Source organism: Lathyrus oleraceus, chromosome 4, assembly GCF_024323335.1.
Source record: "Lathyrus oleraceus cultivar Zhongwan6 chromosome 4, CAAS_Psat_ZW6_1.0, whole genome shotgun sequence".
In the NCBI taxonomy this organism is placed as follows: Eukaryota; Viridiplantae; Streptophyta; class Magnoliopsida; order Fabales; family Fabaceae; genus Lathyrus; species Lathyrus oleraceus.
In genome coordinates, this window is record NC_066582.1 from 647,394 (window position 1) to 674,132 (window position 26,739).

The window sequence follows — 26,739 nt, forward strand, 5'->3', positions numbered from 1 at the left end:
AGAACAAGTTCAGCACTCCATTAGCAGACTTAAGACAGCCAATACAAGGGTCATTTGCAGCATGACTAAGGCCCAATTCGTGCAGCCTCCACACCTCCACTTCCACATATGCAAAATTAGCAAATATGCATTTTGGTTCATTTAAGCAAAGTGGGATTAACATTTGATTAAGCAATGCTAAACAGATGAATATAAGCGTTTTTTCTGTCCATTCAGAACCCTAGTAGCAGCTGCAGACCACAAAAATCCTCTCTTTTCTCTTTCTTGCATTTTGACACTTTGAGAAATTCTGTCAAAAACTTCAAGAGAACCACGAGTACCTTTGCTTCCTTCATCACCTGGACTTCATTTAGAGCTCATTACAAGCATCAAAACTCAGCTGGAAGTGGATTTGATTCAACTGTTTTCCTCAAGTATTCTTCCATGGCAGCATGCGTGTATCTTCATATCAAGCATCCATGAGCTAGGATCCTTCACCATTCACCATTGGAAGCACAAATCATCATCTATTCGAGCTTGTCTTGGCCAAACAGCAACTGCATCTCAGATTTCTTCAAGAATAAGTAGGTTTTCGATTCACTTGTTTCTCAAAGCCATGCCATGTATCATGTAGGTCCTTCTTTGCTGATTGTTTTGAGCTGTAAGTTTTTGAAAATGGTTAGATATTGGTGAAGATATGTCGATCTGAAAATGGATGTTCATGCTTATTTTTGTTTGTTGCTCCTTATTTAGTTTGTTTAAATGATAATGGATGTTGGATTATGTTTATTTTCGGTCTGCTGATGAGATTGGTGTGTTCGATTTTAATTTCTGGGGAATTTGTTCATGATCGATTGTGCATGATGATGATGATACCCTGTTGTTTAAACCCTTGTCCTGTCCAGAAATTTGCATGAATTGTTTTGGTTGTTGCTGTTTAAGGTTACATGAATGCCTTTGTTCTATTGTTATGTTGTTCATAAAACCCTGGTTGAGTTTATTTCATGATGATATGATGAATATGAGGATATTGCCCTGCTGTTTCTTTTAAAAAACCCTAAGTTGCCCAGAAATCTTGATGGTGATTGGCTGCTGTTGCTCATTGTACTGTTCCATTGGCCATCAGCCAATTAAAACATTTCGCCTTCTTGCCTTTAAGCTCTGCGTTTTGATTAGTGATAGGCATATTTACAAGAATGCCACGCGGTCAACCATGTTTGACCATTCATCCATGTTCTTTGTTCATGTTTCATCCAATTTGTTACTCATCTTCAACAAATCATTTCTAATTCATTTCAACTCCAAATTCAGTGGGAATTTTTGCATCTTGCTCACATTGATGTCTATTATTTTGCCATGATTTTTATTATTTTTTCTGATCATTGGATATTTAAATGGCTCTAGGGTTTGTGTTATGTGACCAAAAATGATACATATTGCCAATCCTCTTGTGAAATAATCATGTTGCATCCATTTGATCTGAAAATTTTTGTGGTTATCCTACACTCATCCATGCTTATTTTGGTGTAAATTTCATGATTTTATCATATGTGGTTTGGGTGATATGAATTTCTGAAGAAAGGTGTTACATTTGGTGTCACAACATGAATGTGCATTTCCATGAATTTTGTTGACTTGTTTCCTGGCCTCCAATTGACCCCAAATTTTGCATGAACCTCATTTCATATGTCTAATTGTCTTGTGATTTTTCTTGGATTTAATCATGCCATTTCCTATTTGTTTGTGAATTTTCTTCTCTGCCTAGTCAAATGTTGACTTTGTGTGACACTTCTTGCCATTTCATTTGGGAAATTCTCATATCTTATTGTATGATCATGAAATTTCATATGTGCATACTAGACATCTTGAGCTTTGCATTGGTGTTAATCCCATCCATTTCTCATATGTTTTCATTTTTGTTATGATTTTTTGAAGATGACACATGTTTTGTTGACTTCTTTGTGCATACTTGAAATTGTGTTGACTTCCTGATTTTAATTGACTATCTTCCCATGATCCAATTGAGCTGAAATTTCATATGCATGCTATGTTATGGATTGTGATTGAGTATGAATTATTTCATAATTTTTGGAATTGATCATGTTTGCTTTTGAGCTTGGTTTTGCTGTTGACCTTTTGTGTGCTTTCATTTGCCATGCCTTGCCTTCTTTGGTCTATAAAATGATAATGATGCATGATATGAGTTTGAATCCAATTGTGCTTGCTTCTCAAATGTTTGAACTTGACTTTGGTTGACTTTCATTTGCTGTTTTGACTTTTATCATTTATTTTTGACCCTAGGCTTGCCCTAGTGGTCTCTTGGCTTATGTTGAGTTCATTTGTTTCAGGTTAAGCATTTGCCTCAAAGAAACCATTGCCAATTTGATTGAGCTTGATCATATATCATGTGCTAACTTTTGTTTTGTAGGTGTGACTCATGTGACTTGAGTCTTGTGCTTTGCACATTGGTCCCTCTGATTTAACTGTTTGATTCATTTCCTTTTGCTTTGATTGTTGAACTGTGTACTGATTAGTTTGACTATTTCAGGTACCATTAGTTGCTTAAGTTCTTTGAACTTGCTTTGCTTTGCTATTTAGCAACTTGCTTGAGGTATAATTCCTTTTTCTTCATGTAGTCTGGAAGACCTGGCCTGTTACTTGGCCAGGCAACTGTCTGAAGTCCTCCTTAAGAGGCAATGTCTGTGTATGTTTAATTTGTCCTTGTACAGAGTCAAAGACCTCCTAAGTGAAGAGGCAATTGGCAGAACCAAGGGGTAAGCAACCTATCCCCTGCTATTCAGTGTGTCTTCTGTTTTGCTCACACCACTGTGTTGATGCATTACAGATGAAAACCCAAGATCTTGTGCAATTGCACAGTTGAGTCAGTATCAAATGTGTAGAAGGGTTCCCACTTTCTGAACCCACACATTCTTGTCAAATGCTCTCCCTGGCCAGGGATAAGAGCAATGAGGCACACCCCTCATCTCCTTTCATCTGCTTCACCTTAGCCCCTCAATGGCAAGGTTAAGAGCACCATCACCCATTTCCAGAGGTTTGTTTGTTGAGGTTGATATGACCCCTCGACTAAAACCTAGCCTTGTTTGAGCCCCTTGCTTGTGTATAGTGTGTGCTACCTGTGCTTGCATGTTTGTTTGACTTGCTTCCTGTGCAAGTTAGGTTTAGTTTAGACTAATACTTGTTTGCTTTCGCCCTCGTTGCGATCCTTTCTCTCGCCCTCGTTGCGATCGAGCCTTTTCCTTTCTCTCGCCCTCGTTGCGATCCTTTCTCTCGCCCTCGTTGCGATCCTTTCTCTCGCCCTCGTTGCGATCGAGACTTTCCCTTCCTCTTGCCCTAGTTGCAATCGAGTCCTTTTTCCCTCCGTAGCCGAACTACGGCAACTCTGATTCTCATGTTCAGATGAGATACGTAGGCACGAGATGCGATGTCTTGTCGAGTTTGACTAACAACTAACACTAATCCTTGTTTGCTTTCGCCCTCGTTGCGATCCTTTCTCTCGCCCTCGTTGCGATTGAGACCTCCCCTTTCTCTTGCCCTAGTTGCATGAACCGGACCATGTTTGCCCTCATTTCGGCCAATTCTGCTTGGACTTGATCCATACTCCTCTAATGATTCAATCTGGTTGCGGTGCGGACGATGATCAACAATCCTCTCTCAGTCAAAACCCAAAGTGAGAAGTCTCTCCCAAGCATGTCTGCAATGCAAGGATGATATGTGCATGATATGCATATGATGCGGATGCTATTTTATTTTGGATGATCCCGATAAAGGATATGCGTATGCGAGTTAACTTTTTTTTTTCATTTTCATGTATTACTATTTTTTTTGGAAGATAAACATGCTATGATGCAAATGATGGAGCCAAGACTGGCAGGAACTGGCATCTGAGGAACCATCTGAAACCCCAAAGTCATCTGAGGAGCTGGCATCTGAACCCATGTCTGGAGAACTGAGTCGCCATCTGAGCGAGTACCCTCAAATTCGGCCCAGGGATCCGAAATAAACGGAACCCTCTGATCAATACCAGGGTCAAACCTCCGGCGTCCAGAAATAACGATCCAGAATTCATAGTCACCATCAGTACCAAGAGTCACCAACAAGTCAGCAACAGTACCTGTAATGATCAATCCCCCCACTCACGGGTGTCATCTAGGCCAGGGTAAGGTCGAGAGAAACGCAGCATAAATAACCTTTCGCAGAATATCATCCTGTGCACACCCGATGTATGCACCGATAATATCCCACCAGGGTCTGAACTGCTCGTGATATCAATGTTCCGCTAAGTGGCGCCATACCACCCGCTTCCCATGAATCACTCTATTCCTAGGTTTCCTAGATTTCACTCATAGCCTGGGTATTGGGCCTTTTACCTCGAGTAACTCCCACCCCAAACAGAGAAACACAGCACAGCCAGCAAATGAATATGAATGAATGCAAACATTAATGCGAACAATAAATGCAAACAGTAAATGCAAATATATACAAATGAATGCAATAAATACAACAACAAACAGCAACCAAAACCCTAACCTAGAGAGCGCTAGGAGAGACTCGCTCAGGGAAGATGGACCAGCATAGGTCAACTTCTGTACGTCCCCAGCAAAGTCGCCAGCTGTCGCATCACGCGAAAAACCGGCGGGAAAAGAAAGAAACAACAGAGCCGCCACCGTGCGTTATTTATCCCAAAAGAGGGAAAGGAAACGCTCGAAGTAAACCTGGGAAAGAACATGGTCTCGCGACCAAAGAGAATGGGTTCGGGAGTCGGTTATGCGAAGGGAAGGTATTAGCACCCCTACGCATCCGTAGTACTCTACGGGATCCACGCACAATAGGAAGGGAAAATGGTTGCTAAAACACTGCTCACACTCACACACACTGGCTGAAAGAGACACAAGAAACTGACTGAAACTGACTCGGCAGGATGTCGCATCCTGGGCCTACTTAGTCTATCAGGCATAGACATCAGAGTCCAAGTAGTTCGGACTGGGGAGACGACACATGCTCGCTAGGATATCGCATCCTATGCATACGTATCTTCTCGGACGAGAGAAGAATCAGAGCATTCGTAGCTCGGCTGACACGCACACAAACAAACACAGGCAAAGGCAAACATGGAGCCTGAATGCCAATCGCTGGACTTACATCAGCATCCGAACCAGAAAACGCACACAGGAAACCAACTGCCAATCGCTGGACTTATGTCGGACTCCAACCAGAACACACACACACACTGGAACCCAAATGCCACTCGATGGACTTACATCAGCTTCCAAGCACACAACAACACAACAAGTTAATAGGGAGTCGGGGACTCGAGCCTATAACTGTCAAACACACACTCAAACAAAAAGACAACAAATTGCTAAGGAGTCAGGCACTCAAGCCTAGCAACTGTCAAACAACACACACCAAAAGGAAAAAAAGCGCCCGGAGAGATCAGCTCATCTCCTGCCTACGTACCTCATCTGGTATGAGGATCAGGGCGACGTAGTTCCCCTACGCAGGGAAAAAGGACTAGCCTAACCAGATAACAGAGGGAGACACAACTCTAGGGAGACTACGACTCGAGCCTAGATGTTGTCATGCAAAGTCAACCCTAAGTTAAGGTTTCTAGCTAAATGGCACAAGGGCCAACCTATCCTAAGCACGGCTTGCACAGGAAGCAAGGGTCTCGATTGCAACTAGGGCAAGAGAAAGGGGAGGTCTCAATCGCAACGAGGGCGAGAGAAAGGATCGCAACGAGGGCGAAAGCAAACAAGGATTAGTGTTAGTTGTTAGTCAAACTCGACAAGACATCGCATCTCGTGCCTACGTATCTCATCTGAACATGAGAATCAGAGTTGCCGTAGTTCGGCTACGGAGGGAAAAAGGACTCGATTGCAACTAGGGCAAGAGGAAGGGAAAGTCTCGATCGCAACGAGGGCGAGAGAAAGGATCGCAACGAGGGCGAGAGAAAGGATCGCAACGAGGGCGAGAGAAAGGAAAAGGCTCGATCGCAACGAGGGCGAGAGAAAGGATCGCAACGAGGGCGAAAGCAAACAAGTATTAGTCTAAACTAAACCTAACTTGCACAGGAAGCAAGTCAAACAAACATGCAAGCACAGGTAGCACACACTATACACAAGCAAGGGGCTCAAACAAGGCTAGGTTTTAGTCGAGGGGTCATATCAACCTCAACAAACAAACCTCTGGAAATGGGTGATGGTGCTCTTAACCTTGCCATTGAGGGGCTAAGGTGAAGCAGATGAAAGGAGATGAGGGGTGTGCCTCATTGCTCTTATCCCTGGCCAGGGAGAGCATTTGACAAGAATGTGTGGGTTCAGAAAGTGGGAACCCTTCTACACATTTGATACTGACTCAACTGTGCAATTGCACAAGATCTTGGGTTTTCATCTGTAATGCATCAACACAGTGGTGTGAGCAAAACAGAAGACACACTGAATAGCAGGGGATAGGTTGCTTACCCCTTGGTTCTGCCAATTGCCTCTTCACTTAGGAGGTCTTTGACTCTGTACAAGGACAAATTAAACATACACAGACATTGCCTCTTAAGGAGGACTTCAGACAGTTGCCTGGCCAAGTAACAGGCCAGGTCTTCCAGACTACATGAAGAAAAAGGAATTATACCTCAAGCAAGTTGCTAAATAGCAAAGCAAAGCAAGTTCAAAGAACTTAAGCAACTAATGGTACCTGAAATAGTCAAACTAATCAGTACACAGTTCAACAATCAAAGCAAAAGGAAATGAATCAAACAGTTAAATCAGAGGGACCAATGTGCAAAGCACAAGACTCAAGTCACATGAGTCACACCTACAAAACAAAAGTTAGCACATGATATATGATCAAGCTCAATCAAATTGGCAATGGTTTCTTTGAGGCAAATGCTTAACCTGAAACAAATGAACTCAACATAAGCCAAGAGACCACTAGGGCAAGCCTAGGGTCAAAAATAAATGATAAAAGTCAAAACAGCAAATGAAAGTCAACCAAAGTCAAGTTCAAACATTTGAGAAGCAAGCACAATTGGATTCAAACTCATATCATGCATCATTATCATTTTATAGACCAAAGAAGGCAAGGCATGGCAAATGAAAGCACACAAAAGGTCAACAGCAAAACCAAGCTCAAAAGCAAACATGATCAATTCCAAAAATTATGAAATAATTCATACTCAATCACAATCCATAACATAGCATGCATATGAAATTTCAGCTCAATTGGATCATGGGAAGATAGTCAATTAAAATCAGGAAGTCAACACAATTTCAAGTATGCACAAAGAAGTCAACAAAACATGTGTCATCTTCAAAAAATCATAACAAAAATGAAAACATATGAGAAATGGATGGGATTAACACCAATGCAAAGCTCAAGATGTCTAGTATGCACATATGAAATTTCATGATCATACAATAAGATATGAGAATTTCCCAAATGAAATGGCAAGAAGTGTCACACAAAGTCAACATTTGACTAGGCAGAGAAGAAAATTCACAAACAAATAGGAAATGGCATGATTAAATCCAAGAAAAATCACAAGACAATTAGACATATGAAATGAGGTTCATGCAAAATTTGGGGTCAATTGGAGGCCAGGAAACAAGTCAACAAAATTCATGGAAATGCACATTCATGTTGTGACACCAAATGTAACACCTTTCTTCAGAAATTCATATCACCCAAACCACATATGATAAAATCATGAAATTTACACCAAAATAAGCATGGATGAGTGTAGGATAACCACAAAAATTTTCAGATCAAATGGATGCAACATGATTATTTCACAAGAGGATTGGCAATATGTATCATTTTTGGTCACATAACACAAACCCTAGAGCCATTTAAATATCCAATGATCAGAAAAAATAATAAAAATCATGGCAAAATAATAGACATCAATGTGAGCAAGATGCAAAAATTCCCACTGAATTTGGAGTTGAAATGAATTAGAAATGATTTGTTGAAGATGAGTAACAAATTGGATGAAACATGAACAAAGAACATGGATGAATGGTCAAACATGGTTGACCGCGTGGCATTCTTGTAAATATGCCCATCACTAATCAAAACGCAGAGCTTAAAGGCAAGCAGGCGAAATGTTTTAATTGGCTGATGGCCAATGGAACAGTACAATGAGCAACAGCAGCCAATCACCATCAAGATTTCTGGGCAACTTAGGGTTTTTTAAAAGAAACAGCAGGGCAATATCCTCATATTCATCATATCATCATGAAATAAACTCAACCAGGGTTTTATGAACAACATAACAATAGAACAAAGGCATTCATGTAACCTTAAACAGCAACAACCAAAACAATTCATGCAAATTTCTGGACAGGACAAGGGTTTAAACAACAGGGTATCATCATCATCATGCACAATCGATCATGAACAAATTCCCCAGAAATTAAAATCGAACACACCAATCTCATCAGCAGACCGAAAATAAACATAATCCAACATCCATTATCATTTAAACAAACTAAATAAGGAGCAACAAACAAAAATAAGCATGAACATCCATTTTCAGATCGACATATCTTCACCAATATCTAACCATTTTCAAAAACTTACAGCTCAAAACAATCAGCAAAGAAGGACCTACATGATACATGGCATGGCTTTGAGAAACAAGTGAATCGAAAACCTACTTATTCTTGAAGAAATCTGAGATGCAGTTGCTGTTTGGCCAAGACAAGCTCGAATAGATGATGATTTGTGCTTCCAATGGTGAATGGTGAAGGATCCTAGCTCATGGATGCTTGATATGAAGATACACGCATGCTGCCATGGAAGAATACTTGAGGAAAACAGTTGAATCAAATCCACTTCCAGCTGAGTTTTGATGCTTGTAATGAGCTCTAAATGAAGTCCAGGTGATGAAGGAAGCAAAGGTACTCGTGGTTCTCTTGAAGTTTTTGACAGAATTTCTCAAAGTGTCAAAATGCAAGAAAGAGAAAAGAGAGGATTTTTGTGGTCTGCAGCTGCTACTAGGGTTCTGAATGGACAGAAAAAACGCTTATATTCATCTGTTTAGCATTGCTTAATCAAATGTTAATCCCACTTTGCTTAAATGAACCAAAATGCATATTTGCTAATTTTGCATATGTGGAAGTGGAGGTGTGGAGGCTGCACGAATTGGGCCTTAGTCATGCTGCAAATGACCCTTGTATTGGCTGTCTTAAGTCTGCTAATGGAGTGCTGAACTTGTTCTACTTAAATGAACCAAAATGCATCATTTGCCAATTGTGAACCAAAGGTGCATGTGGAGGTGGTATGATGGAATGCTGCTCGAATTTGGGCTTGGAACATCTTGCAAATAACATATTAAACACATCTCAATTGGCCAATTGTGTCAAAAATGTTTAAATCAAAAAGTCAACTATTGGTCAAACTTGATTTTAAATGGAACAAGTCAAAAAATGCCATTTTGATTGGCAGGGTTTTGGTGAATGATGTTTATATTTTTGGAAAGAGGAGGAAAAATGTGGTTTGTAGGAAAAAACCCCACCAAATTTGGCCAAATGGTTTGAGAGATATGGCCTTTTGAAGTTCAAGATTTTGTGAAAATGATTTGATCATATCTTGACAACCATGCATGGGAATTGAGAGTTCTTGGACTTTTTGAAAATGGGAGAACAAGATCTTCAACTTTCATGTTGGGCAAAAATTCATTTGAAGCTTGTATCATGATGTAAGTTTAAGATCAAGAAGTTTCCATTTTTGGCAGTTGAAATTACAGGTCCACTTTCTATTTTTGGAAATTTTCTGATTGGCTTCAAATTCTTCAATGATGTTGATTGCCATGATATATGAGGCCTATTGGGACATGAATAAGCTCTCTCAAACCAAATCCATCCATCAAAACCATAAAATCAACCACAGTTGACCAACTTTGACTTTCTAGGGTTTCTGACTGTCTGTGCATTGACTGAAGAATTCCAAACCCTAATTCCTTGATATCTTGATTCCAAATGATGCCCCAAGTTGTATGGACTCTTGATTATTGATCATGGTGCCCAAATTCCACAAGAATGGCCACCATCCACTGCTTTGACTGACTGTTGACTGTTTTTGACTTTCTAGGGTTTTTGACTGTCTGTACATGAACTGATGACCTCTGAGCCTTCAACCCTTGACTTGAACACTTCAAATGGACCTCCAAGTCATGTGGCCTTGTTGTACAAACCCTAGGGCCTTTTCTCCTTGAGAAACACCCTTGCTTGATTGGTTGACTGATCTCCTGATCAGTTTGACCTAATTCTTGACTTGCTTGCTCTTGAGGCAACTGGGGACAATGCAAATGCTATGCAATGGACCATGATATGCTATGACCTAATATGAAATGGTATGTACAATGATAGGTGCAAATTTGAGGTGCTACAACTCTCACCGGACTCATACCAACATAAAGGTGTCCGACATCTCCTACCATACAAAGCTTCAAACGGTGCCATACCAATGCTCGAATGAAAACTATTGTTGTAGGTAAACTCAATCAAAGGTAAATAACAATCCCAAGCACCTCCCTTTTCCAAAACACAAGCCCTCAAAAGATCCTCCAGTGACTGAATCGTCCTCTCAGTCTGACCATCAGTCTGCGGATGATATGCAGAACTCAATCTCAGCTTAGTTCCCAAAGCCCTCTGCAAACCTTCCCAGAACTTCGATGTAAATCTAGGATCTCTGTCCGAAACAATACTCGACGGAATACCATGCAAACTTACAATTTTCTCAATATACAACTCGGCTAATCTCTCTAACGGATAATCCATTCTGATCGGAATGAAATGAGCCGATTTTGTCAATCTGTCAACAATCACCCAAATAGCTTCAAAATTCTTAATTGTCCTCGGTAAACCCGAAACAAAATCCATACTGATACTATCCCACTTCCACTCTGGAATAGCCAACGGTTGCATTAGCCCAGACGGCTTCTGATGCTCAATCTTTGACTTCTGACAAGTCAAACAAGAATAAACAAAACTCGCAATTTCTCTTTTCATTCCCGGCCACCAAAATAACCTTTTCAAATCATGATACATCTTCGTAGCCCCAGGATGAATACTCAGGCCACTACGATGTCCTTCCTCAAGAATACTCTTCTTAAGTTTGGCAACATCCGGAATACACACCCGATTACCAAATTTCAAAACACCATTCTCATCAACTCTGAATTCACCACCTTGAACTTGATTCACTAGAGTCAACTTATCAACCAAAAGCACATCGGATTTCTGACCCTCTCTAATCTCATCCAGAATACCACTCGTTAACTTCAACATTCCCAATTTAACACTATTGTGAGTACTCTCACACACCAAACTCAAGTCTCTAAACTGCTCAATTAAATCCAATTCCTTAACCATTAACATAGACATATGTAATGATTTCTGATCGCTCGACTGTGTGAGTCGAGAATGGGATACAAACTGCAAGTGCACAGTTCTATCGCGTAGTTTTAAAAGATATCGATCCCACAGGGACTTATGAATCGATATACCGTTATCTAAAGTTACTACGTAAATCTAAGGTGAAAATGTTTGATTGTTTGGGGAAAAACTAAGAGCTAAACTAATATCTAGATTAAATATCAATAAAACGGATATCGGTATGTAGTTCGTCAAAACTAGGGAATCAATTCCTTGTCGGTCTCTCGGTTTTAAAATAAATCGTTTCGATTAACTTTATTGGTTAAAGGTTTTATCTCAAACTCTCGCTCTGTTGAATAAACCATGATTTTATATTAATGTTGCTGTCACTTATAATTAAGTCAAAAACCATATTTTGAAAACAATAAAGTTGCAGAAACTCTTTTTAAGAAAATACTGACCGTTTTAAACACCCTTATCTCAAACTTTCGCTCTGTTGACTTAGGTTATACAATTAAATCCAAATGCTTAACTCTCGTCCTCACATTCAATCTTTAAAAATACTTTTTGGAAAAAAGTCAGAATTTAATTAATTCTAAAACTTGCTTTCGCCCTGAGATAGACTTAATGACTAACTTACACTGTCCAGTTAAAACCTCAAACTCTCGCTCTGTTGGTTTCAACTTCTTTATGTCTTTTACTTTTGTAAAAAATCTTGTTATTAAACCTGTAAGTTAAGACCATAAAAAGATTGATTCTAATTTTAAGTTTGAATAGACCTACTTAGTCTTGACCCCTTTTCTGCTTACTTTACATACCGATACCTAGGCAAATTAGCCAGACATGCTAAATAAATAAGAATCTATATCATGCATAAACAGACTCATTCCAGGCATGCAATGTAAATGAACAATAGAATAAAACATTAAAAATTAAATAACGATTAAAGAACCTGAATGCGTAATACAAAGGTCTTGAACACTCCTCCACAAGCCGGTAGGATTTGTTCTTCGATTCTTCAATTAAACAGTAAATTAAATCAAGGAAATAAAAAAACTCGAATATAACGTAAGGTTAAATCCGATATAAAGTTGCACAGTAGTTTCCGGTGTAGAAACTACTACGCGAAAAATATCTAAAAGCTAAGAACGGGGGAAAATAAATTGCAAGGGAAAAAGAAAATAAAGCTTGCAAAATAAAATAAATAAAGTGAACGATGCTGGAAAGGAAGAAAAAAATAGGCAAAGGCGTGAAAAGTAAATTTGGCAGAGCTTTCGCAAAACTGAGCGTGCAAAAACCTCCCCTCTTTTGGTTTGTGAGATGGCTATTTATAATAGCCTTGGTAACTGCATTCCGTTTCTCCCATTCTTCAGCGTGGCTATATCCACGGCGTGCATATAGGAGACCAACTCCTTAACGTTATTCTTCAAGTCTTTCTGAGGGCGATACTTGCGCCAAAAAGGTAGTGGAGTTGTGTGACGCTCGTCACGCTATGTGTGACGTCCGTCACAAGTCTGTTTTGCGTGACGCTCGTCACGCACCCTGTGACGTCCGTCACAGGCACAGCGTTGATGACTTGTGCGCTTTGGGCTGGGCTTTGGCTTTTGGTTCCTTTTCTCTCCTTTTCTTCCCTTTTTCACTTTTGCTTCAAAATGGGTACCTGATATAAATAGAAGAGAAATACTGCATAATATCTGATAAAATGGAATAAATTAAAGTAAATGATAATATAATCTAATTAAATTAAGTCTTAAAATGTGATATAATTTCGTGTTATCAAACTCCCCCATACTTAAATCTTTGCTTGTCCTCAAGCAAAATTCAGTATAGAACTTGTTAAAAGTTTTTAGCCAGATGAAATTTTAAAGCGCACATCAATTCGTACTAGGTTGCCAATGGATTTTTGTTTAGGAGGACTTGAGTTTAATCTTGACATCAACAACTACCGTCACAACTTAGATAACCTTACCTTATGCCAATCAGTTCAAGTACCCTATGATAGCTATCCTGGTTCCTTTAGTCTTATTTTACCCGTTTTCATTCTAGCGAAATCACATTAAGCCCTTTATCTTTTCGCGCACATAGTGGAGTAGCCGGTTAGTGATTTTGATCCGCTTTTAGCTAGAAGTTCTGGTACATAAGTCGGATAACTTCATTATTCAGTCCATTGCAAATTGCGGGGGATCGAACCGTAGTCCGCCCTACCGAGTTCAGTACCAGATACCTACTGAACCAACTCATAATGGATCTTTCATATAGTGTTCTTGCTTGATTTGCGACCTTTAGATTAAATGATCTGGTAAGGATCACCTAATTTAATTAGTGCATTTCTTGATATATTCGTATATTTCATGTTACTTTGGGGATCATTCACTTATATTCATCGGCTCTCCACGTAGTTTGCTATTAAGATGGTGCTGACTTCTGTATAAACTACTTGGGGTTACCATAGAACTAAAAGTTCAAGGAGTTCGGTATAATAGGTACTTATCCTGATCTAACATATTGAGGTTCTCAGAGCGTTGTTATGGTAATGATTTTGTTTTGATTTCACTCAAATTTTATAAAGTAAGCAACCTTTATACTTATTGGGTGTGTTAAAATTTTTGTTATGGCTCAAGAAAGTTGAGGGAAATAGATAATAGAAAATTTTTCACATTCAGGACTTTAACTTAAAATAAATATATATTATAATAATATATTTTTTTTTTTATAATGAGAAAGGGAAATAACAATGAAAGGGAAAATACATACTTGAAACAAAGATGAGAATGGAAAGAATAATGTTTCCCCCCCATACTTGAACTAAACATTGTCCTCGATGTTTGAAGGGAAAGAAATACAAAATGGAAAGGAAAAAGAAAAATACAACTAAGGCTGCCTTCCACCTCTGGTTCTTGGTCCTGGTGATCTTTGACGTATGTCTAAGCTGTCGAATCTGCTAAACAACTCAGTAAACCGCTGGTCGGTTATGGCATTCCGAGCATCCTGTTGCTGTTGCATTTGACGCATCATCTGCATCATATCTGCATTCTGTGCCTGCATTCCATCGATAGCATCCATAATGTCGTCGTTGGTCGCAGGTCTTCTTCGTCGACGACGTTGGGAGGATGGGCCGGCTGCATTACTGGAAGGGTTGAGCGGGACTGATTGTTGTGTTGGCGGATGATCACCTTGTTCCATTTCTGCAAACTCATCTGTTTGCTGGTTTGTTTGTGAAGGCTCGGTGGTTTCAGGAGCGCTAAGATCGTAGAGGTGGCGGTCCGGGTTTGTGACATCGGTTAGGGTGGTATTGGGTAGCACAACACTTGGGACTGCTTGGTTGTTCACCATCAGATAATAGCCTCCGCCTACTCTGTTTTTAATCAGGCGGCTGGAGCGACAATAGCTGATATCCATAGACAGGGGTGGTAGGGATTCTAAAGTTTGGAGTTTATCCCCTAGGTTCAGGCCAAGTGCTATGGAGGTTATTAATCCACCAATTATGAATGGTTGCCGGCCTCTAGCACATAAGGTGCGGATATGATGAAAGAGAAAAGAGGCGGCGTTTACCTTAGTATCCGATTCGAAAACGCACTGGAGGAAAAAGAGTTCTTTTGAGTTGACCTTACTGTTGTTTGGTCTTCCAAAGAGTGTGTTTTGCAGGATACGGAGAAAATAACGGATGGTGGGGTTATGGATGTGGGAGAGAAGGAGTTCTTCCCAGTTGTAGGTATTTATACCGGAAATTTTCTTAAAAAGGTCGAATACTAGAACTGTGTTCCAGTTTGAGGTTGGAGGGATTCTGGCATGGTGCAGACCTTCTGTGGGAAATTGTAGCATGGCACTCAATTCGCGTTGGGTTAGAGAGTACTCGGTGTTAAACATACGGAAGGTTGCCGTACCGGTTAGAAATTCACCTTCACCGGCGGGAGTGGTGTAGTCGTAAGAACTTAGGAATTCTAAGGTTAGGGAAGGATAAGTGGGTTGGTTATGGGTGCAAAGGAAGGTTAAATCGGCTTTACGGAGCATCCACTCGATACCTTGGAGTAAGCCCAATTGTTGTAAACAAGTTAAATCGGGGTACCTGGTGGGAGCGACGCCTCGCTGTTGGAAGCGCTCGAATTGCTCTTGCTGATAGTTGTCATCTCCGGATCGGAAGATGATATTTCCGAAATTTTGATTTCCCGCCATTGTGATGAGTTTTTGAATGAGTGATTTGGAAAGGAAAAGAAGTGTATATTTGATATGAGAGAATTGTTTGTGGTGAAAGAAGGAGGTTTGGAGGGTATTTATAGGAGAAAAATGTGGGAGGTGAAAAGAAAGAGTGGTTGAAAAGTAATTAAATGTGGTAAATGAAAAATGAATGGGGAATGTAAAAAGGTAAGGGGTGTAACGTTCGTCTCCAACGGCTCCCTAACGTTCACATGTCTGAGGGGCGTTACGCTCGTCACAAAGCTGTGACGTTCGTAACAGGCACTAAGTGTGACGTCCGTTATGGGTGGTGTGACGCTCGTCACACTTCCTTTTTGGAAAGGCTTAGTAGCGCTTCACAGAATCACTTCGGTAGCGTAATTTAATGTTTTATTTAGCTTATGGTTATTTTTAGTCTGCAATTTTAATGCACTGTGCATGTTACTTGCTTTGTATAATAATAATAGGTAACAACAGTAGAACGTAACAGGCATTTGCATAATGAAATTAACTAAACAGCTTCAATAAAAAGGATCATAATGTATTACAGGAAGGGAAAATAATAAAATGAAATAGAAATAAACATGAATTCAAATAACATTAATGAAAAAAAATCTAGCCTAAAACTAAATAACTTAGAAAGGAAAAAAAAAATAACTAAATTCCATCTATCTTCGGATCTCTGGCCGGAGGAGTAAAAGAGTTAACATGATGCCGTAACATACGTAACTGACTTGCCGTGCTGCTCATGTGTTCTAGGACTGCAAGTCTCAAGCTGTGGAAATCTTCCCTGAGGGCGTTTTGTTCTGACATCAAAGCTTCAATGACGGTTTTAATATCTGTTCCTGGCATATGATGTCGGAGATCAGGCATGGCTGATTCTTCGGTCAGGACAGGCTGAGGAGGAGGATCAATATCATGGTAGCCGGATGGAGTCTGAGGGTCAGATTCAGCAAGAGAGATATGGTCAACATAGTGCTCATAGTCATCACAAATCTCATAATCCTGGATGGATTCAGTGGATCCATCAGGAGTTGGGGTTTCATTCAGGTTATAGAGCCAGTTCCTTTGGTTATGAACACTAGTCCTAGGATCGGGCAGGGTGAATAGGCAGAGAACCTGGTTATCAATAACAAGCTCAAACTCATCAGACCCTATGTTTGCTATAAACATAGTGTTGAAGAGGAAAGGTATACTCATAGTGGTAATGCCACAAAAAGGGTTCAGGTCAAGCATAGGCTGACGTAATCCAATAGCATTACCTATCATAGTTATCAGGCCGCCTATTCTAATGGGTGCTCTCTCATCCTGGATAAGGTGGTCCAAATTAGCTAACATAAAAGTAGCACCGTTTACTGGACGGTTCTGGGAAGCACAAAATATGATGAAGAGTTCATCACGTGAAACTGAAGTACTATTTGGCTTTTTCCCAAATAACGTGTGGGTCAGGATCTTATGGAAATAGCGAAAAGCCGGGTTATGTATGTTTCCAGAGAGAAACTCATGTTCTTCGGGCTCATCATTTCCAGTCAGCTTACCCCAAAAGTGTTCCAGCTCTCTATATTCAAAAAGTTCTTCCTGGCTTATAGTGAATGTATCAAAGGAGGTAGGAAAACCCAAAAGGTTGGTGAAGTCTCTAATATTAAATTGGTATTCCATATTGAACATTCTGAACTGGATAAAACCTCTGGTAATTCCTTTTCCATGGCTAGGTAGATAGACTAATGAACTAAGGAATTCTAGCGTGAGTCTCCGGTAGGTGGTGAAATGTCTCAGGATAGGGGAGGTCTCCCATCCTATCTGATTCAGCAAAAACAGGACACTCTGTCTCAGTCCAAGGGCAGTCATAGCCCAATCATCAGCATATAAACTAGGTAGCATCTCTCTAGTGGCTAGTTCTTCAAACCTTCGTTTCTGAGCCATTCCTCTGAACTTGATACCCATACGGTCAAAATGTCCCATCTGGTTAGTGTTAATTAGAGAAAAGAAAACATGAGTTTAAGTCAGGATTTGGCCAAATGCCGAAAGAAGAAAGGAATTATTATTATTATATATAGATATATTTTTTTTTCTTTTTGAATAAATCAATAATGAATACTAAATAGAAATTAAAAGAATAATTAAGAGAAAAATAGAGAAATGATAATAATAAAATAACAGAGTAATTTGTGGGTTGTCTCCCACTAAGCGCTTTGTTTAAATGTCGCAAGCTCGACAAAGAAATTGTTAAATATTGTCTATGAGTCCTGGGGGCGTTTCGTCTAAGTGTAGAATTTGCGAATCCTCGTTGGTTTCCGCATAGTGATAATGTTTCAGACGTTGCCCGTTTACGGTGAACGGTTCTGTAGATTGTCCTTTTATTTCTACCGCTCCACTGGGAAAGATTTTAGTGATATGAAAAGGTCCTGACCATCTGGATCGTAGTTTTCCCGGGAATAATTTTAGTCTGGAGTTAAATAAAAGTACTGCGTCGCCTTGCTTGAAGATTTTCCTTGATATACGCTTGTCATGCCATTGTTTTGTTCTTTCTTTATAGATTTTGGCATTTTCATAGGCGTCTCTTCTGAGTTCCTCTAATTCGTTTATGTCAAGGATTCTCTTTTCACCGGCGGCTTTGTAATTCAGATTTAAATTTCTAATAGCCCAATAGGCTTTATGTTCTAATTCTACCGGGAGGTGACAGGATTTTCCATAAATGAGCTTAAATGGGGTCGTCCCTATGGGAGTTTTATAAGCAGTTCGGTATGCCCATAAAGCTTCTGGTAATTTCAATGACCAATCTTTCCTTGAAGTGGCGACCGTTTTTTCTAGTATGTGCTTGATTTCTCTGTTAGATACTTCCACTTGTCCACTGGTTTGAGGGTGGTAAGGTGTTGCTATCCTATGTCTCACTCCATATTTAAGTAGTAGTTTTTCGAGTACCTTGGATATAAAGTGCGATCCACCATCACTGACTACTATCCTTGGGATGCCAAATCTCGGAAATATAATATTTTTGAAGAGTCTAGTAACTACTCGGGTGTCATTAGTTGGGGAAGCTATAGCTTCGATCCACTTTGATACGTAGTCAACCGCCACGAGTATGTATTTGTTACCGAAGGAGGATGGAAATGGTCCCATGAAGTCTATTCCCCACACGTCGAAAATCTCTACTTCCAAAATACCTTTTTGTGGCATCTCGTCACGTCTAGATATGTTTCCCGTGCGTTGACATCTGTCACACTCCTTAATAGCCGCATGTACGTCCTTCCATATAGTTGGCCAATAAAAGCCAGCTTGTAGGATTTTAGAGCAGGTCTTGGATGTACTTGTGTGTCCACCATAAGGCGCAGAGTGACAGTGTTGGATTATATTTTCTACCTCTTCTTCGGGTACACATCGACGGAAAATACCATCGGGGCCTCTTTTGAAAAGTAAGGGATCATCCCAGTAATAGTGTTTTATGTCGTGGAAGAATCGTTTCTTCTGCTGGTAAGATAAAGTAGGTGGAACTATTCCGGCAGCTAAATAATTGACTAGATCAGCGTACCATGGTATGACAGATATAGCTAAGGTGGTTTCTACTTGCATGTCGGAGTTGTTCTCTTCCAAAGTAGCTATGAGTTTGTCATACGAGAAATCATCATTAATGGATGTTCTTTCTGGTTCAAGGTTCTCAAGTCTAGAGAGGTGGTCTGCTACTACGTTCTCAGTTCCTTTCTTGTCCTTGATTTCTAAGTCGAATTCTTGTAGTAACAAGATCCATCTTAGGAGTCTAGGTTTAGCATCTTTTTTGTTAGAAGGTACCTGATAGCAGCGTGATCGGTGTAAACTATTATTTTGGCTCCTACCAAGTAAGAACGAAATTTATCTAGCGCAAATACTACTGCTAGGAGTTCTTTCTCGGATGTGGCATAATTCATCTGTGCTTCATCCAGGGTTCTGCTAGCGTAATATATAACATGAAGCTTTTTATCCTTTCTTTGTCCTAAAACAGCACCTACAGCATAATCACTGGCATCGCACATTATCTCGAATGGTTCATTCCAGTCTGGTGTCTGCATAATGGGTGCGGAGATCAATGCTTGTTTAAGAGTTTGAAATGCTTTTAAACAGTTGTCGTCGAATATGAATTCAGCATCTTTCATTAATAGTCCGGTTAAGGGTTTAGTTATCTTAGAGAAGTCTTTGATGAATCGTCGGTAAAAACCGGCGTGTCCTAAAAAGCTTCGTACTTCTCTCACGGTTCTTGGGGGTTGAAGATTTTCGATTACCTCTATTTTGGCTTTGTCCACTTCAATTCCTCTGTTCGAGATGATGTGTCCTAAAACAATTCCTTCTTGTACCATAAAGTGGCACTTTTCCCAATTAAGTACTAAGTTTACTTTTACACATCGTTCAAGAACTCTTTCCAGGTTTTCAAGGCATTCTTCGAAACTTTGTCCGTATACAGAAAAGTCATCCATGAATACTTCCATGATGTTTTCGAGAAAGTCGGCGAAAATCGCCATCATGCATCTTTGAAAAGTTGCAGGGGCATTACACAGACCAAACGGCATCCGTCTATACGCGAAGGTACCAAAAGGGCATGTGAATGTTGTCTTTTCTTGGTCATCAGGGTGAATTGGTATTTGAAAGAAGCCTGAATAACCGTCTAAATAACAGAAATGTGAATGTTTAGCTAATCGTTCTAACATTTGGTCAATGAATGGTAAAGGGAAATGATCTTTTCGGGTTGCTTTGTTTAGTTTCCTATAATCAATGCACATTCTCCATCCCGATTCGATTCGTTTAGTTATAGTTTCTCCTTTTTCGTTTTCAATAACGGTTATGCCTCCTTTCTTTGGTACAACGTGTACAGGACTGACCCATTTGCTATCAGATATAGGATATATAATACCTGCTTCCAATAACTTGGTTATTTCTTTCTTTACTACCTCGCTTAGGATCGGATTTAGTCTTCTCTGGTGTTCCCTAGAGGTTTTACCGTCTTCTTCTAACATGATGCGATGCATACAAATAGAAGGGCTTATTCCTTTAAGATCGGTTATGTGGTATCCTAGTGCGGTTGGATATTTTCTTAAGATATGTAGGAGTTTTTCTGTTTCGAGTCTTCCTAGATCTGCATTGACTATCACAGGTCGTTCAAGTTCTACGTCTAGGAATTCATATCTCAGATTTTTGGGAAGTGTTTTCAAATCAGGGGTTGGTTTGTTAAGACTCTGCGTAGGATCTGGTGTTATTGCTAAGCATTGTTTAGATTTGTCTTCTAAAAGATAGTCTGATGATTTGTCTTCTCCTGACTTTGCTTCTTTTATGCATTCATCGATGATATCCATGAAGTAACATGTATCTTCTATTGCAGGTGCTTTCAAGAATTGGGAAAGAATGAATTCAATTTTCTCTTCACCTACTTCGAAGGTGAGTCTTCCTCGTTTTACGTCTATGATTGCACCGGCAGTTGCTAAGAATGGTCTTCCTAGTATAATAGGTGTAGTATCATCTTCTCTAATGTCCATAATTGTGAAGTCAGTGGGAATGTAAAACTGACCGATGCGTACGGGAACGTTTTCAAGGATTCCTACAGGATATTTGATGGAACGATCCGCTAGTTGTACAGACATTTTGGTCGGTCTTAATTCTCCCATTTCCAGTCTCTTACATATGGATAAAGGCATAACGCTAATTCCGGCTCCTAAATCGCATAAGGCTTTGTCGATGACAAATTTTCCTATGTGACAGGGTATAGAGAAGCTACCTGGATCCTTGAGTTTAGGGGGCATGTTTTGGATTATAGCGCTACATTCGGCAGGGAGTGTAACGGTTTCGCTATCCTCAAGTTTCCTTTTATTAGAAAGAATTTCTTTTAAGAATTTAGCATATGAGGGCATCTGCGTAATAGCTTCGGTAAATGGAATTGTAACGTTTAATTGCTTAAGGAGATCGACAAATTTTCTAAATTGGCCTACATCTTTGGTTTTAACAAGCCTTTGAGGGTAAGGTATAGGTGGTTTGTAAGGTGGTGGAGGTACATAAGGTTCCTTCTTTTCTAGGGTTTCCTTATTACTCTCTTCCTTTTCCTTAGGTTCACTTTCCTCAGTAGATTTCTCAGGGTTTTGGTTTTCTATCCTTGGATCAGACGGTCCTTCTACTTCCGTGCCACTTCTTAATATAATTGCATGAGCTTGGCTTCTCGGATTAGGTTGGGGCTGTCCAGGGAATGTACCAGTTGGTGCAGCAGTAGGTGCTTGTTGTTGAGCTACTTGAGATATTTGTGTTTCTAACATTTTGTTATGGGTAGCCAAGGCATCTACTTTGCTTGCTAGTTGTTTAAGTTGTTCGCCAGTGTGTATGTTCTGGTTTAAGAAATCTTTATTGGTTTGTTGTTGGGAAGCTATAAAGTTTTCCATCATGATTTCCAAGTTGGATTTTCTAGGGGTATTATTGTTAGGATTTGGTTTCTGATATCCCGGAGGTATAGATGGGGTTTGATTCGGAGACTGTCCAGGTGCGTATAAAGCATTATTACTCTTATATGAAAAGTTTGGATGGTTCTTCCAATTTGGGTTATAGGTATTCGAATAGGGGCTTCCTTGAGCATAGTTTACTTGCTCTGTTTGGATTCCAGTCAAGAGTTGACATTCCGCAGGAGTGTGGCCTTGGATTCCACAGACCTCGCAATTCTGAGTTATAGCAACCACGGCGGTTGGAGGTGATACGTTTAAACTTTCAATCTTCTGGACCAAAGCATCCACTTTTGCATTAACGTGATCAAGGTTACTTATCTCGTACATGCCAGTTTTCGGTTGAGGTTTTTCCACTGTTGTTCGTTCGGTTCCCCACTGATAGTGGTTTTGGGCCATGCTCTCGATAAGCTGGTAAGCATCAGCATAAGGTTTGTTCATTAGTGCACCACCTGCAGCGGCGTCTATTGTTAACCTTGTATTGTATAAGAGACCATTATAAAATGTGTGAATTACTAACCAGTCTTCCAAACCATGGTGTGGGCAAAGTCTCATCATGTCTTTGTATCTTTCCCATGCTTCGAAAAGAGACTCGTTGTCTTTCTGTTTAAATCCGTTTATCTGGGCTCTTAACATAGCTGTTTTGCTTGGCGGAAAATATCGGGCAAGAAAAACTTTCTTCAACTCGTTCCAGGTGGTGACTGAGTTGGAAGGGAGAGATTGAAGCCATCTTCTAGCGCTATCTCTTAATGAGAAAGGAAAAAGACGAAGTCGAATTGCCTCTGAAGTGACACCATTAGCTTTAACAGTGTCAGCGTATTGAACAAATACGGATAAATGAAGGTTTGGATCTTCGGTAAGATTTCCAGAGAATTGGTTCTGTTGCACAGCCTGCAACAACGAAGGTTTAAGTTCAAAGTTGTTTGCTTCGATTGCGGGCGGAGCAATACTTGAATGCGGTTCATCTTGCGATGGAGCGGCGTAATCTCTAAGAGCACGAGCTGGTTCTGCCATCTCGGTTAAAGAAGGAAAAATGTTTTTGATATCAGGAAGTTCTATAGGAGGGAGATTGTTTTCAGCACGATATTCCCGAATTCGTAGTAAGACTCGGAGATATAGTTCGATATCGTTGATTCGTAAATAGAGCGGTTCGCCTTGAGAGCGAGTGCGTGGCATACAAATCAACGAAAGAAAGAATAGAAGGAAAAAGAAACCTTAGTCTCTACAGCGTAACGGAAGAGTTACGATATCGATTGAATAAAAGTCCCCGGCAACGGCGCCAAAAACTTGATCGCTCGACTGTGTGAGTCGAGAATGGGATACAAACTGCAAGTGCACAGTTCTATCGCGTAGTTTTAAAAGATATCGATCCCACAGGGACTTATGAATCGATATACCGTTATCTAAAGTTACTACGTAAATCTAAGGTGAAAATGTTTGATTGTTTGGGGAAAAACTAAGAGCTAAACTAATATCTAGATTAAATATCAATAAAACGGATATCGGTATGTAGTTCGTCAAAACTAGGGAATCAATTCCTTGTCGGTCTCTCGGTTTTAAAATAAATCGTTTCGATTAACTTTATTGGTTAAAGGTTTTATCTCAAACTCTCGCTCTGTTGAATAAACCATGATTTTATATTAATGTTGCTGTCACTTATAATTAAGTCAAAAACCATATTTTGAAAACAATAAAGTTGCAGAAACTCTTTTTAAGAAAATACTGACCGTTTTAAACACCCTTATCTCAAACTTTCGCTCTGTTGACTTAGGTTATACAATTAAATCCAAATGCTTAACTCTCGTCCTCACATTCAATCTTTAAAAATACTTTTTGGAAAAAAGTCAGAATTTAATTAATTCTAAAACTTGCTTTCGCCCTGAGATAGACTTAATGACTAACTTACACTGTCCAGTTAAAACCTCAAACTCTCGCTCTGTTGGTTTCAACTTCTTTATGTCTTTTACTTTTGTAAAAAATCTTGTTATTAAACCTGTAAGTTAAGACCATAAAAAGATTGATTCTAATTTTAAGTTTGAATAGACCTACTTAGTCTTGACCCCTTTTTCTGCTTACTTTACATACCGATACCTAGGCAAATTAGCCAGACATGCTAAATAAATAAGAATCTATATCATGCATAAACAGACTCATTCCAGGCATGCAATGTAAATGAACAATAGAATAAAACATTAAAAATTAAATAACGATTAAAGAACCTGAATGCGTAATACAAAGGTCTTGAACACTCCTCCACAAGCCGGTAGGATTTGTTCTTCGATTCTTCAATTAAACAGTAAATTAAATCAAGGAAATAAAAAAACTCGAATATAACGTAAGGTTAAATCCGATATAAAGTTGCACAGTAGTTTCCGGTGTAGAAACTACTACGCGAAAAATATCTAAAAGCTAAGAACGGGGGAAAATAAATTGCAAGGGAAAAAGAAAATAAAGCTTGCAAAATAAAATAAATAAAGTGAACGATGCTGGAAAGGAAGAAAAAAATAGGCAAAGGCGTGAAAAGTAAATTTGGCAGAGCTTTCGCAAAACTGAGCGTGCAAAAACCTCCCCTCTTTTGGTTTGTGAGATGGCTATTTATAATAGCCTTGGTAACTGCATTCCGTTTCTCCCATTCTTCAGCGTGGCTATATCCACGGCGTGCATATAGGAGACCAACTCCTTAACGTTATTCTTCAAGTCTTTCTGAGGGCGATACTTGCGCCAAAAAGGTAGTGGAGTTGTGTGACGCTCGTCACGCTATGTGTGACGTCCGTCACAAGTCTGTTTTGCGTGACGCTCGTCACGCACCCTGTGACGTCCGTCACAGGCACAGCGTTGATGACTTGTGCGCTTTGGGCTGGGCTTTGGCTTTTGGTTCCTTTTCTCTCCTTTTCTTCCCTTTTTCACTTTTGCTTCAAAATGGGTACCTGATATAAATAGAAGAGAAATACTGCATAATATCTGATAAAATGGAATAAATTAAAGTAAATGATAATATAATCTAATTAAATTAAGTCTTAAAATGTGATATAATTTCGTGTTATCAATTTCCGACTCAATGCATCAGCCACTACGTTTGCTTTACCCGGATGGTAATTCAAACCAAAGTCATAATCCTTCAGAAACTCTAACCATCTCCTCTGTCTCATATTCAGCTCTTTCTGATCAAACAAATACTTTAAACTTTTATGGTCACTGAAAACCTCAAATCTTGACCCGTACAAGTAATGCCTCCATAACTTCAGAACAAACACCACAGCTGCCAACTCTAAATCATGTGTCGGATAGTTCCTCTCATGAACCTTCAATTGTCTCGAAGCATAAGCTACAACCTGCTTATTCTGCATCAAAACACCACCCAAACCCAACAATGAAGCATCACAGTAAACCTCAAATGGTTCCGACGGACTTGGTAATATCAAAATAGGAGCAGTAGTTAACCTTCTCTTTAACTCTTGGAAACCTTTTTCACATTCTGAGTCCCAAACAAACGCTTGCCCCTTTCTAGTCAACATTGTCAACGGTAACGCCAACTTAGAAAATCCCTCAATGAATTTCCTATAATAACCTGCAAGTCCAAGAAAACTCCTTATCTCAGAAACTGACTTCGGAGCTTCCCACTTAGATACCGCTTCTATCTTAGAAGAATCAACAGCAACACCACCTCTTGAAATCACATGACCAAGAAAACTAACCTCTTCTAACCAAAATTCACACTTAGACAGTTTAGCAAATAACTTCTTTTCTCGTAGAACTCCTAAAACCACTCTCAAATGCTCAGCATGCTCTTCTTTAGAATTCGAATACACCAAAATATCGTCAATAAACACCACAACAAACTTGTCTAGGTACGGATGGAAAATCCTATTCATATACTCCATAAATACCCCAGGCGCATTAGTCACACCAAAAGGCATTACAGAATACTCATAATGTCCATACCTTGTTCTGAAAGCAGTCTTCTGAACATCCTCAGTTTTCACACGTATCTGATGATATCCCGATCTCAAATCTATTTTGCTGAACACACTCGCACCAACCAACTGATCCATCAAATCATCAATCCTCGGCAAAGGATACCGATTCTTGATCGTCACTTTATTCAGTTGCCTGTAGTCCACACACAACCTCATAGTACCTTCTTTCTTCTTAACCAATAACACTGGTGCACCCCACGGTGACACACTCGGACGAATAAATTTCTTATCCAACAGATCTTCCAGCTGACTCTTTAATTCAGTTAACTCAACAGCAGACATACGGTACGGAGCCATCGATATCGGCCTAGTACCAGGTACCAAATCAATCGAGAACTCAACTTCACGCTCTGGCGGTAATTCATTCACTTCTTCAGGAAACACATCAGGAAAATCACACACCACGGCTAGATCGCAAATCACCAGTTTATCTTTAGCCTCCAAAGTCGCTAACAGCATAAACAACTCTGCCCCATCTGCTACTGCCTCATTCACCTGCCTTGCTGATAGAAACAAACTCTTTCCTTCCTCAATCTCAGGAAAAATCACAGTCTTATCAAAACAGTTGATATAAACTCGGTTAAACACCAACCAGTTCATACCCAGGATAACATCAATCTGCACTAGTGGAAGACACACGAGGTCCACCCCAAAGTCTCTACCAAAAATACTCAAAGGACAATTTAAACAAACTGAAGTAGTAGTCACTGAACCCTTCGCAGGAGTATCAATCACCATACTACCATGCATCTCAGATATCTCTAAATTAAGTTT

At 39.7% G+C, this 26,739-nt stretch overlaps 1 pseudogene; it reads left to right on the top strand.

Moving 5' to 3' along the window:
• The first annotated feature begins 22,517 nt into the window (after positions 1–22,517).
• On the top strand, positions 22,518–22,617 carry LOC127077145 (uncharacterized; annotated as a pseudogene).
• Positions 22,618–26,739: the final 4,122 nt, after the last annotated feature.